Here is a 14665-nt window from a genome sequence, read left to right as displayed (position 1 = left end):
TTGGGTTTATTACAACAGAAGAACGTGTCAAAGTACCAATTTCTGTACTTACCAAGGGAGTATAGTTCCTGTAACTAGACACTAAAATCTCAGTGCCTTCACACACTAAAACTTATTTTTGTTTACATCACACATTACTATGGGTTCGTGATCACCAATGTACAACTCAATGATTAAGAGAACTAAGCTCCTTCCATCTTAAATGAATTTATTTTGTATTATCAAAACTCTTATTTTTAAAATCTTGTTTTACAACTCTTTGCTGAAACAATCAAAAAGTCTAATTAGAAGTTCAGTTTATTTGAATGCTTTCCTTTAATAAGAACGTATTATGAGCAACTATATGCCAACAAATTAGACAATCTGGAAGAAATAGATGCATTCTGGGGTGCCTGAGTGGCTCAGATGGTTGAGTGTCTGCCTTCGGCTCAGGTCATGATCTCCAGGTCCTGGGATCGAGCCCTATGTCAGGCTCCCAGCTCAGCGAGAAGTCTGCTTCTCCCTTTCCCTCTGCCTCTCCCCCTGCTTGTGCTCTCTCTGTCTCCCTTTCTCTCAAATGAATAAATAAAAAATCTTAAAAAAAAAAAAAAAAAGAAATGGGTGCATTCCTAGAAATGTATATACTACCAAAACTGAAAGAGAAAGAAACAGAAAACCTGAGACCAGCAAGGAAATTGAAGCAGTAATCAAAAATCTCCTAATGCTTTCCTTTAACAACTGAAAAAGACCTCTCACAATTAGAGGTAGAACCAAATGGAAGAAATATTGGCTTGCACTAAAAAAAGTTATGATGCTTCGTTTTCAATCCTATCCAAAAGATTACACAAAGATTTTGTTGAAATTTTGCTTGTAAATTTAAGTTTCCATCTTCCCTGATGTCAATTAGTAATTCTTACAAAGCAGTCAAAGGATTGACTATTTGGTTTCTGACAAATATACTTCAAACTCACTGAAATATTTTTAAGCAAGTCAGAAAATTCTGTTTTTAAATTTTCTAGGTATCAGGATATGAGAGATATTTTTAAACATGGCAGATTTACTCACACTGTTTCAGCTACAAAAAAAAAAAAAAAATTATAGTAGAAATCATTCCAAAAGTTCCTTTTCCAAATGTGCTTTCCACAGCATGAGATTTTTTTTAAAGTAATTACTATTTCAGTCATTGTTTAAACATTACCTCGACCATGAAAAGATTGATTATATTTTTGCAAGTGTCTATTAAGCACTTTTGCAATTGGTTATCACAGATAATGTCACCAACCAGAAGCTGACAGTGTAGCCCACTACTAAGGTCAGTCTTTCAGGGCAGCGAGGAGAGTGAAAAGGATGAAGAGTAGAGGGGGAGGAGCGGAAGAAAGACACCTGGCACAACCATAAAATCATACTCATACCCCTGTGAACTGCAAGGGCCTGAAAGTGAATGAATGAATGAATGAGAGTACCATGATCAAAGCCTCTAGTTGTGGAACTCCTACACCTCCCTCAGAAAAGCTTGATATTATCATGTGATAAAAGACTGCTGGGGTCTCTAATGGCACCTCTTCTTGAAACAAATTGCAAAATAAAATGATATGGGCATAGGAAGACAAATTATCATTTAATTACTAAAAATCCAGATTAAAGAATGTAGCTTAATGTGAGAGCCAAGTGGACCAACAGGGCCCCAGAAGTAGCAGACTCACCCATTCAGTGTAGGCATTGCCGGATTAAGGCTGGCCTCCCCAAGACAGAAGACTGCTCAGGTAAGACTGCTCAAATTGAGTCAGAGGGGTGGAAAGACTAAAAGTTTGCCTAGGAAAGTCCCTTCGGATGGAAGCAAGGTGTGAGAAAACAATGTACTCCTCTACCAAAGTTCACTTGAATAGAACTAGTAAGGGTGTCAGTGTCAACTCATACATTAAATATCTGTCCATTTCAATGTACTTCTTTTTAGATAAAAATACATATATAAGTACAAGTTCTAATGTTTTCTTCCTTTAACCCTAAGAGAGTTTTCTGCAGACCCCTTAGGGTGCACCTACATCACTTTGAAACCATCGGGCCAAAGAATACGCTATTGGACCACTGTTGGCAAGTTCAGTCCTAGCTCAGTTCCTGGTAAGCATCCTGCCCCGAAGCGGGAAGAATTTCATACCTTGTGCGTAGTTTGCCTTCAACGCTATTTTGATTCTCATCCAGGCGTACTGGAATCAGGTTTAGCCCCAGTCCCACTCCCAGACAAGCCTCATGCCCATCTTCCAGGGAATGTGTCCTCTGGCCCTTTGTGAATAGCCCAGAATCCACCTGTCACTAGGGCACAGCTCTAAGCTGAGTGCTATTGACAGTATGTCAGCCTTATGATTATATATGAGGGACAACACATTATGTCAATGCACTTAAGTCTTTTTTTTAATCTGCTATGAAGGTTAGAATGACTTTTATTTTTTTCTCTGCTTGACTCTCGTGAAATCAATTAAGCAGTTTTAAAAAGAAAAAGAAGAAATCTTATAGGGCAGTTTATACAGTGAATAGGATATTAGGTTCCTATCCAATGATTTCATAGAAGGGGGTCTGGAGCAACGGAAAGACTAAAATGGGAGACAAATGACACCTATACCGTCTTCTATCATTTTTGGCCATAAACTTTTTTTTAAGTTTTATTTTTAGAATGGTTTTAGATTTAAGGAAAAATAGTTGCAAAGATAGTACAGAGTAGGCTGTTTAATTCTCAATAGAGCTCAAACTGATTTAAAAATTCTTTTGTTTATTTGCTTGGATTCAGTTTGCTTTTTATTTTTTGAAATTATGTGCATTTAATGTAACTTCAATAGCTCAGGACAATAATTCTAAGATTTGTGTAAGAAGATACCACTGCCATATTCCAGGGATTTAGTTAGAGTAAGAATTCAGAGCTACAACCTCTGGCCTCCTTAAGTAGATTGAGGAGAGTTGGAAACTGCCCCTCTGGGCAAACATTTTAGGAGCTGATGAGCACTCAGCTTTGTTTAAGATACCACTTGTCATCAATATACCCAGGGGACTGACAATTTCTATTTATTGCTTCTTGAGAGAGAACCTGGTGTCTATTGGAATGTCTTGTCAGCACGGGGCAAGAAAGAAGACACATCTTGGGGGTAGACCACTCTTCGAAAGGCTAGGAAGGTCACTAGTCTATGGATGAATTTGTAGTAGCTTAGAAGCTTGCTGCCCAATTGTCCAAAAAGAAGAATGAATAAACAGAAAATAAGTGAGTGTGGCTGTCCCTTTGCCACTCAAACCTCATACCTTAGAACATAAGCTCCTTGGGGTAGAGGTCCTAATTCTCCGTATAGGAATTGTGCCAGCCACATAGTGGGCAGTCAATGGAAAAACTTGGTAACTTCTGCTCTGTGTAAAAGAGTAAAAAGAGGCCACTGAATTGTCAGAAGAGAGAAGCTTTAGGGGGAAGACATTCATGATTTAGCTCCTTTTTTTTTTAAACTTGTAGATTAATGTAGGGAAGTGAACGAAAGTCAGTAGCTCCTGCATAGAACATGGCAACCCATTTCTTACTAAAATCTGGAGCATCCACACGATGGGGTTTACTGTGTAGTCGAGAATGGCCACTGGCTAAGGAAGATACAACATAGAAAGTCTTGTTTATAATAGAGAGCAGTGGTTTTGGTCGCACGTGGGGAAAGCAGTGAGCAATCATCTTCACACAGGATTCTCATTGCCTAGGATGGCTCTGGTAGCTACTTACAGTGGAGGTGGGACTTCATGTAAAAAAAGGCTTCTCAAAAAATGCGAGAGAATTCTCGTTGTTTTACGTCATGAGACTTCAGGTCTTTGCAAACTACCTGCTATAAAATATACATATTAATATTTCATGTAATAGTAATTGGCATGCTTTTGGGTCAGTGTGTACCAGTAGAGAGTATTTTTTCAGTTTCTAGGCAGCCAACTAATCATATAGTAATCCCTTAGAGTAATAGGTCCTCTTTATATTATGGAGGTCTGATAATAATAATAATATTTAATTTTTTTTTACCTCTTACTTAGTGCTCAGCAGAGTACTTAACAGTTTGTTCTGTTCTTTAAAATAACCCAATATGGTTGGTAGGATTTCAATCTCCATTTTAAAGATGAGGAGCTGCGTCTTAGAGAAAAGTTAAGATATTTGCCTATCCTCATGCATTTAATAAGCTTGGATTCAAACTCAGGTTTTGTTGATTATAGAGCCTGCAAGATTGATTGCTACATCACTTTCATGGAAAGCTTAATATAATTAACTTGAGTGCTTTCTTTTTACATCGTTCTATTATTCTGTCGCTAAAGCATATAGTTGACACAAAATGTAGTATAGCCATATGATAGAAAACCTGAAGTAGGGTTTGCTGCCTCAGAACCAAGTTTTTCTTCATTTACTTCATTCAACACTACTGCACTATGCCCTTCTTTTGCACTTAGCACTGAGTAGAGGATACAAAGAAATACGAGACATAAACCCTACCCTCAGGGATCTTATATTGCTGAGAATTATAGCCCATATATGCATATGATAAATTCAATAATCATAAAATCTATATGATGAAGTTCAAGTGAGTATACAGACAAGTGCCATAGGAGTTCCGAAGAGAGAGGGGCCACTCTGCTCGAGTGGGCTGGGAAAGTCTTGTGGAGGTCGATATTGAGTGATTCCTTAGAGAGTGAATAAATGTACATAAACATAGAAGTAGCAATAACCTACTCCTACACCTACTTCTTCTTACAGGAAAGAAGGTGGACAAAGATTACAAGGTAAAAATAATCACTGATGTGTCCATGGGGTAGTAATTAAACCAGTTTAGATAGAATGTGTAGTTTGTTTTGGGGAACAAGGAGAGTAGGTGAAAATTAGAAACATGTAAGGAAAGCCTTGATGGGCCAGCCAAATCTTCATCTGGGCGTGGGGGCTGGGGAGGGACCTGGCACTTAGAAGGTTGTAGCAAGAAGGGTCAGCTGGACCAAGAGAAATGGAAGGGATCAAATGATGAAGCTCTGGATGGAGGGGAAGAGCAGGTACGTGGGAGAGGGATAGATGGCAGGTAAATTTATGGGTCAACAAGAGAGGATCTAGTCTGAAATCCTGATGAGTCTGAACCCTGTGAGAATGCCATCTATAAAGCGCTGGTCATGTTGGTGGAGAGCCATTATGGAGAAGACATAGAGCTTAAGGGATTTGAAGAAAGCAGAGAATTTGAAATTAATTATATAAGATGAGCTTTCAACAAAGAGTTGGAAATTTTTGAGAATGGCACCCAGTTTTAAATACCAGGAGAAAAATATGAGCCCACTTCTGAAGTTCTGAAAATAACAAGAAAAGATCAGAATCTTTTGGGAGGTGGAGGCAGAGAAAAAGAAGGAAATGCAAAAACGTTAAAAAGCGTGGGGCACCTGGGCGGCTGAGTCGTTAAGCATCTGCCTTCGGCTCAGGGAGTGATCCCAGGGTCCTGGGATCTAGCCCCACATAGGGCTCCTCCGCTGGGAGCCTGCTTCTTCCTCCCCCACTCCCCCTGCTTGTGTTCCCTCTCTCCCTGGCTGTCTCTCTCTCTGTGTCAAATAAATAAATAAAATCTTTTTTTTAAGTGGTTTATTTAGATATTTTAAACATCAAAGAAAGGAAAATGGAATAATAATGGTGAGTTAAGGATCTGGAGACCCCCCAAACCAGTCAATTTCCCTTTTCCCCATTGAGTGATATGAGAAGGGCAAACAAAGGTGTAATCATCACTAGAGGCTAATGTTGCAGTATTTTCTGAAGAAATCCAGTCTTGCTTAAGGAGAGTGGGAAATGAAGTAAGGTCAGAAAATGATGGCTCCACTTTGCCATGTTTTGGTGACAACTATAAATAAGGAACTGTGAAAGGGGAGTTTAAATAAGTGAAATAGAAATTTATCAAACATAGTAGCAAGAATGGACTCATTGTGGGAAATGGAAACCAAAGGATAAAATCAAATTCGAAAGTTGGGAAGTTGTGGCAGGGGGAGTTTTGGACCTCAGGCTGCTAACGTAAATGACAGGAATTGGTGGAAGAAGTTGATTCAGAGGCATTTTGAGAGGATCAGAGACATTTGCAGGCACCAGCTATGAGATGAGGCAAGCCTCCCCACAAACATGGGCACACAAGGGCCAGGTTTAATATCTGGAATAGAATATCTCATAGTGCATTAAGCACCCATCCTTACCCACAAAACTGGTCAGGTTTCAGTTTTGGAAACCTAGATTTTGAGTGGTTACATGGAGAAGTGGGGAGCAGAAGGGGAAATTCTTGGGGCACCTGGGTAGCGCAGTCGTTAAGCGTCTGCCTTCGGCTCAGGGCGTGATCCCAGCATTCTGGGATCGAGCCCCACGTCAGGCTCTTCCACTGGGAGCCTGCTTCTCCCTCTCCCACTCCCCCTGCTTGTGTTCCCTCTCTCACTGGCTGTCTCTATGTCAAATAAATAAATAAAAATCTTTAAAAAAAAAAAAAAAGAAGGGGAAATTCTTGGTAAGATAGAAGCCAAAACAACTCTACCTCTAGGAAAAGCTTTCCCTCTCTGAAACTGGATGATTACCCGAGAGGCTTGAACAACTGACATTTCATCATTTCTTCACTCCAGTAAATTGAATATAATGATGTCCTTAACTTATAAAAGATTTTGAAGTGCCTCATGAAATCATCAAGAAAAGAATGTTGTGCATTTATTTTTCTGTTCTTCAATGGTTTCACCTCAAATGCCACCTCTTCCAGAGGGCTTTTGTATGGGAAGGAGGGTGTATATGGACGCATGGAACAGACTGCAGTGTACATAGCTGGCTGCCCGCTAGTAGTCTTTCCACACTACCCTCTTTGTCTAGAAACCACATGGTTTGAGTGAAATTAAACCAGTTCAGCTCCTTTAAGATTCAACTCTGATTAGCTGATTCCCATTTGAGTGATACAACCGTAAGGGGTATAGTAGAGATTGGCTCATGGATGATGGGTCATGTGAATCAAGGCCTTAGGCTATTTCATATATGGGATTCCCTTGGCCAGAAAGATTGGCCAAAGGTCAGTAGAGGACTTCAGTGGTTCAGTTAGAAGGAAGTCCAAGACTTTAGTTGGTATTTGAGGTAAGATAATTGTCAATCATTTTCTCACTCTCTCCCTCCCACCTCCCATTAACTGTAATTGTTGGTAACCATTTTGTAATGACAAGATTAACTAGACTTGGAATAAATTTGCTGCCCTAGAAAAAAACTGGAGAGAGAAATAAAAAAGCTCCTTGGGGAATGCCATAGAGCAGCTGGATCAAGCCTTTCCTGTGACTTCTACTACTAGTGATATTTTGAGTTTGTAAATCAATAAATTACCTTTATTGTCAAGGCTAGTTAAGTATCATAACCGAGACACCTTTCTGAATTACATTTATACTCACCTGCTAAAATAGTTTATTTTTCCCATTTATTTGAATCTCAGCACATACTGACTTGCACTGAATTTATTTGCCTACATTTCTTATCTTTCCGCACAGATTTTGAGCTCCTTGAGGGCAAGGACTGCAATTTACATATTTCCATGTTTTTCCTAGCTCTGAGAATACTGCTTTGCATATAATAATGTTAATAAATACTTGTAAAATGAATAAATCAAATTTATGAACTTGTGCATTTAATCTCATTATCACCATGCTGTAATTAATACATATTAATAATTCTTAAACTGTTGACTAAACTAAGTACGAATCCATCATTGTTTTGTCATTTGATTTTCTTTGTTTGTTTGTTGCTCTTCTTTGCTGTTGGAAATGCTGTAACAGTAATTTCAGTTTTTTTTTATTTTCTTCCCCACAGACCACAAAAATTTCTAAAATGTCAGGACAGTTCATATAAAATTCTAAAGATAGCAAAAAATAATAAGTGTTACCAGTTCTGTTGATGTAATTCTACCCAAAAGCTAAGTATCTTGAAATTTTAGTTAGCTAATGCACACTCATCTTGGGTAAAGCAGAGATTTACATGAGGATTTGGATACACTGAAGGCAGCTGAAGACCAAAAGAATTCTGCCTTGCTTTTTTAAATTTAAACCTTGACTCTTCCTGGATTTTTGCCTTGGCAGAATTAACTTCTGTTGATCTCAGTTTTCTCACCTATAAAATGGAGATAATTACACTATTAATCTTATGAGATTGTTATAGAAATCAAATAAATTAATAAAGCAAAGCACTTAGATTAATGTCAGGTGTAAAAAATACTTCACAAGTGATAACTGGGTTTTTCATCTTTTTCCTCTTTGTCTCTTTCTCCTTCTTCTTATTGTTCTACAATATTGCTCTAAAATTATTGTTGTTACCATCCACGTTGGGAAGCAAGTGCAGTCTTTTCCATGTAAAATACTACTTATTCCACTTTCAGGTGCAATAAAACATTATATTTGCTGCTTCATAATTTTCCCATGTACCCTGCTATAGATAAAACCTGCTGGACTCTTTCTCAGTAATGTGTCCATGCAACAAATAAGCCTACTTATGAGAAACTTAGCAAATAGATGTGCCCTTAAAGAGAGTAAATGTTATAGAACATAAGATAATTATATGTTACTTTTTCAATAAAGTAAACACAGTGTGGCCTTTAAAATGAATTTAATACGTGAATTTTTTTTAATTCATAAAATGTAGATTGTAAAAATTAATTTGATTTTTATTTTACTTCACTGTTTAATAAAGCTAATTTAAAATTAATTACCTTTTACTGAAATTTTCATCAAGATAATTATATACCAATGTGCACTTACTTGTAAGATATAATACAGAGAAATCCCCTATACACTTTGTTAGGTTTCTCCCAATGGTAACAATTTGCAACACCATAATATAATATCAGAACCAGGATATTGACATTTTTATATTTCAGAAATCTTATTCAGATTCCCAGGGTTACTTGTCCTCATTTGTGAGTGTGTGAACATGCCCATGCCCCTGTGAAGTTCTTTACAGTTTTCTCACCTCTGTTCATTCCTGTTTCCACCACAGTCGAGATACTGAACAGTGGCAGCACCACATCCATCTCTCTCCATTCCTTTCTATACTTATTTTTGGAACTAAAAATGAGTTAATGGAAAAAAAAAAGAACAATCCAATCTTCTGAATCAAGGGTTCCAATACATGCTAGAACAGAATTGGGACTACTGGGACTCATTCATTTATTTACTCCATACTCAATTGTCATTTATTTGAATTGCAGAGATCTACCCAATATTATTAAAATTAAACCAGTGACTTTGCTATCTGACTTAATCACTCCAAGCTCTTATCTCACCTTTTCTCTACAGTATTTTTACCCATGTTTATCAATGTACATGACATTGAAGTCCATTTATGGAAAATATTAAAATATAAATATATACTGTCTTTTATTTTATTTAAAATAGACAAGGTATTACATGTATTTTATTTTTTATTTATTAATTTTTTAAAAGATTTTATTTATTTATTTGACAGAGAGAGAGACAGCCAGCGAGACAGGGAACACAAGCAGGGGGAGTGGGAGAGGAAGAAGCAGGCTCCCAGCGGAGCAGGGAGCCCGATGCGAGGCTTGACCCCAGGACCCTGGGATCACACCCTGAGCAGAAGACAGACGCTTAACGACTGAGCCACCCAGGCACCCCTACATGTATTTTAAATATAAAATGTAAAATTCAACATACACCTCAATTATCAATAGCGTCTAAAAGTAAAATTGTAGCCAAAAATACTTGTTTGGCAATAAATGCAGTGATCAAGGTGTGAGAAGTTACAGAAAATTTGAAATTTATGGCAGCAAAAGGGAAAAATAGGAAAATGAAACCAGAAACTGTGTACCCTTTAAATAATTTCAGTGCAAAGAAACTAGGCATTCAGAAACTACGCTGGGGAGTACTGGTCAAGCTGTGTTCCCTCCCAGTCGTAGGTTCTGTCACCTGAGATCTCCGGAGGTTCTCCCACCAGGAAATGGAAATAAGCCCATTTGGATGGACATGGAATTCCATTTACAAATGGAAATATTTGTGAGATTAAATATTGATCACATGTTTATATTTATTTCATATTAAAATCTATACATACAAGTGCTTCGTTATAGAGTTCGGTTTCTGTATGATTGTTCAGTTCAAAAAGCAACACAGTATCATTTGTTTCTATTGTTATAAAAATTAATACTTCTCACGTAAAATGATGGAGATAATATTTTTTGTCATTTTGTGAGTTGTAATGTAGCTGGTGAGAGATTAAGCTCTCCAAAAAAAAAAAAAAAAAAGAGATAAATGAATGGCCTACACGATAAAATATTGTAGGTAAAATAACTGAAAAGAACAAACAAAAACCCTCAAACACTCAAACACCCTGTGCCTCAGCTTCTCCATTTGTAAAATGGCAACATAATACAAACAACTATACAGAGTTGTGCAAGCTAAATAAGTTGACCTGTGTGTAGCACTTAAAGGATCCCCGAGTATATAATAATCCCTCAATAAATGTGATCTGTTGACATATTCTTAAAATGTAATCTCAACTTTTATTCTGAGGATCTTCATTATGTACACTTAAGCTGAAAAAATGCATTTACAATTGTTAAAAAAGGAATGTCAGAGACCTTGCAATAATAATACTCTGAAAAAACTATCGAAAATTAGCTGATTTTGCTACTAGAATTACTACTTCGTTCTCATGAGAATTAACAATAAACAACACAATTCACTGTATACAATACAGTTACAGTGAGACATTTATAGATGTTTGCTAACTAGCCGCCCCCCAGCCTCCTGTAGATGTTGGTAAGAAGCAACTATAAAAGATTTCAAAGTGTTGCAAAACTTTACAAATAAACGGTGAGTGTTGTGGGAAGATTGAGGTAGAATGGTTATATAGGCTGTTAGCCTTAGTATGATATTTCATTTCCCTTTCTTTTATTTCCTCTGTCATCATTTCTCTACTCGACATTTCCCAGCACCTTGCTATCCGTTATTGCTTATTTATCATATACCATATTTAATACCAAGCATGACATTGTATTGATCAACCCATTATGTCTTTCCAGCCTGTCCATCTACTCTGTTCTGATGGTTTTACACATTAGCTTTTTTGAATGATGGTGTAATTTGATTCACAGTCTCCTGGTACATACTATTTCTTGAGAATATATTAGGCACCTCAGCCAACTGCTTTAGCTCTTTCTGGGCAAACAACAGTAGGTTTTGCTTTTACTGCTGACCACTTCTTATTCTCCTTTGCAAGCTTTTCTTCCTCTGCCTGTTTCGTACATGTTTTCTTCATATTTTTATCCTAGATTCTTTTCAACTCTTAATCTTCATGGTTTGCTCAGATGATCTCTTCTTCAATAGCTCCAATTATAATCTGTATAGTAAATGGCACCAGTCTACACCCCTAGGCTGCCTTATGATAACTTCATGTGGGTGTCCTACAAACATAAACTAAGCATGACCACATGGGACTAATTCTTTCCCAAGCCAATCTATTACAGAGAATGACACCCATAACCATGTAAATTATCCTTAACTCCTCACTCTGCTTACCTCCCACAGCTAATCAGTGATCAATCCCTTAGGAATCCCTCTTAAAACCACATTTTAATTAGTCCTTTTCTCTCCCTTTCTATGGTCACAACCCTATTCCAGGCCACCAGCCTCATCTTTCTAAGTGGTTTCCCTCCATCCAAAATATTCTCAAGGATGCTGTCAAAGTCATCTTTCTTAAGTGTGAATCCAATTGTGTCACTCTTCTATTCAAAACCCTTCAATAACCTCTTGCTCTCAGAATAGAATTGAAGCCCTTTGTTTTGACTCCTAAGGCCCTGCATGACCTGATGCCATCTATGAGTGAAATTGTTTAATGGGGAGAGTATAAACTTTGAGATTACATACCTGGATTTAGATTTTAACTGTTCATTCATCTATCCTTCCTTTCTTCCATCTAGTCATCGATCCATCAATCGATGGATTGATCCATCCAGCCATTCATTCATTATTGAGCAATCACTGTGTGCCTGGAACAGTTCTTACCTCTGTGGACAGAGCAGTGAAGACCACAGACAAAGGCCACCCGTCTGGAGCTTTCATGTTGAGGCACAAGATGAACAATGAACAAGACAGCAAATACAGTATGTCAGAGAATGACAGACTGCTCCAAGACTGCTCCAGAGCAGAGGTTGTGACGAGATTCATGTGCACATGTAGTCGTATTGAGACAGATGGAAAAAAGAGGGCAAATCTCCGAGGTGAAGGAGCACTGAATGGCCTTTTTTCCCCAGCTAAGATCATCTTGGGGCTACAGTATCTGAGGGCACTTTACATTTTACTTATTTTAGTACCTAAAAAATCGCTAGTTGCTGCATAGAAAAGAGAATACGAAGAAACAAGAATGAAAGCAGGGAGACAGGTAAGGCTATTTTCAATCATTCAGGACACAGATAAAAGAAGAGTAGTCATGATGGACATGGGGAGAAGTGGTCTGATCCCAGGCATATTTCAAAAGTAAAGCCCACAGGACTTACTCATGGATTGGATTTAAGGATAGGGAAAAAAGAGAAGTTTTAAGGACTGCTTGAAGGTTTTGACTTGAGCAACCATACAAGGTGGAGCCATTCACGGAGATGGGAAAGAATGAGGGGAGATCCTATTTGGATTTCAGAAGGTAGAATCAAAGATCAGGAATTTTTTATGCTTGAGATTTCTTGTACATTCCAAGTGAAGATGTTAAACAGGCGGCTGGATATGACAATACGGAGTTCAGATGAATAGTTTGGACTGGGATATAAGACTGGCTGTTGTTCGATATAATGGTTCTAAAGCCATAGGACTGAATGAGGATATTGGGGAATGAGTGTTGATCAGGAGGAATGTGCTAATAAATATTTAATGAATGGCTCTGCATGTAGAAATGTGTGTGTGTGTGTGTGTGTGTGTTCATACCAGCACATTAGTCTAACTCCTTTAGACAGGACTTGCTCTCTTTAATTTGCCACTGTCCCCACTACCCACTTGACTACCCATATACACTTACACAGGCCCTATTTGTTTGTCTATTCATTCATCTCGCTATTTTGACATTGGAATTTGTTAAACAGCTGTAGTCTTTCTCTCTGGATCCTTTTCATTTTTTAAAAAATATATTCTATGCTATATTATATGTTATTTGTCTTAAGTGCCACATTGCTGGGAAAATCATGTTATTAGTCCCAACGTTTTTAGATCCAGACCAGTGCCAGTTGTGGCAGTAAAAGGACAAACTAGAAATACTCCACTTTCTACATACGTTTTCCAATGCATGTAAAGATTATCTTTATTACCTTGAAATTCTTTAATTTCTTCTTGTTGGACTGAGAAGTTGGCACATCGTAACGTAACTATTGGAGTGTGTTGGCTCAGGAGTTGTGTTTTCAAGAGAGATGACCAGGTTGCCTTGAATAATTATACACAAGGGTATATAATTTGGGTACCTTCTCAGGGAGGACAATATTGATATATAAGAAATATCAAGGGGCGCCTGGGTGGTTCAGTCAGTTAAACGTCTGCCTTCAGCTCAGGTCACGATCCCAGGGTCTTGGGGTAGAGCCCTGCATGGGGCTTCCTACTCAGAGGGGAGCCTGCTTCTCCCTCAGCCTCTGCTTGTCACTCCCCCTGCTTGTGCTCTCTCTCTCTCTCTTTCAAATAATAAATAAAATCTTTAAAAAAAAAAAAGAAATATCAATATGTTAGTTTTGATCAGTCCACAAAGTCAAGACTGACAGGTGAAAGGAGATTTTTAAAAATCCTTTTCAAAATATAGTAAGGGAGACTCATTTTACCTTAGTGTTTTTTTTAAATAAAGCCATAATTTCAGATGTAATAAAAAGAGCCACAAAAGTAATTTATTATGGAAATGATTCAGTGTAGAAAAATTATATTCTGAATAGTCATGAACCAGATTTGTCAGTAGGTGAATGTAAGGATCACAGGGTTACAATTGGATGCTAAACACTGTCTGAATTAATTACCCTCTCACTGAGGGCATGAGGTTAGCTTTCAGCCATATGCCATCCTTTTTAAGTGATTTTTTTTTTCCTGGAAGATGTATGAAGTAAAACTAAATAGCAGTGAAAAATATTTCACATTAGAACTAGAACCATTACTTTATGGTGAAATAGAAGTCATAATTTTCACTCTTTTAAAATTTTTATTCCTCTTTCTGTTCTTTTTGTTCTCTGTTTCTGCTCAACCTGCCTTTCTTTTCATGGGTTTACTTGTCTCGTGATATTTTTCTTTTTCCTGCAGAGCATAGATCTAATTTCCTGTGTGGCCTCAATACCTCCAAGACCTAGGATGCTCCTTGAGAGGCATGGTACTATTTTGAGGTAAGTTATAGCATAAAACTGCATTAGCTACCTCATTTGTGAAAATTATACCAAATTCCCAGATATGTGGTAAGCAGTTGCTGGTAAAAACACAATCCTAATGGTTTTCATAATTGATGTTTTCAAAACCAGAAATAATTCTGACCATGTTGCATCCTCCTTTTAGGACTTTAGTGGTGAGAAAGGATTCTGTATTTTATGAGGCTTAGTAGTATTATATTTAGACTTTTTTACTGCTTATTTCTGTAGCAGAAAGACTTAAGTTTTTTCTCTTACTAGTTTGTGAAACACTAATGGAATATATATATATATATATATAT

The 14665-nt window shown here is 37.5% G+C and overlaps 1 long non-coding RNA gene across 2 annotated transcripts in view; it reads left to right on the top strand.

Moving 5' to 3' along the window:
• Positions 1–14665, top strand: part of LOC121105049 — a 40150-nt gene that overhangs the window by 2456 nt on the left and 23029 nt on the right. Inside the window, exons 2-3 of one of the 2 annotated variants that reach the window (XR_005837493.1) lie at positions 1988–2097; positions 14266–14345. This is a non-coding gene — a long non-coding RNA (uncharacterized LOC121105049). The remainder of the gene's footprint in view (positions 1–1987; positions 2098–14265; positions 14346–14665) is intronic. The other variant, XR_005837494.1, reaches the window with a different exon arrangement.

This window comes from Ursus maritimus, unplaced genomic scaffold (assembly GCF_017311325.1).
Source record: "Ursus maritimus isolate PB19 unplaced genomic scaffold, ASM1731132v1 scaffold_1, whole genome shotgun sequence".
Classification (NCBI taxonomy): domain Eukaryota; kingdom Metazoa; phylum Chordata; class Mammalia; order Carnivora; family Ursidae; genus Ursus; species Ursus maritimus.
This window is presented reverse-complemented; position numbering and strand designations above follow the sequence as displayed.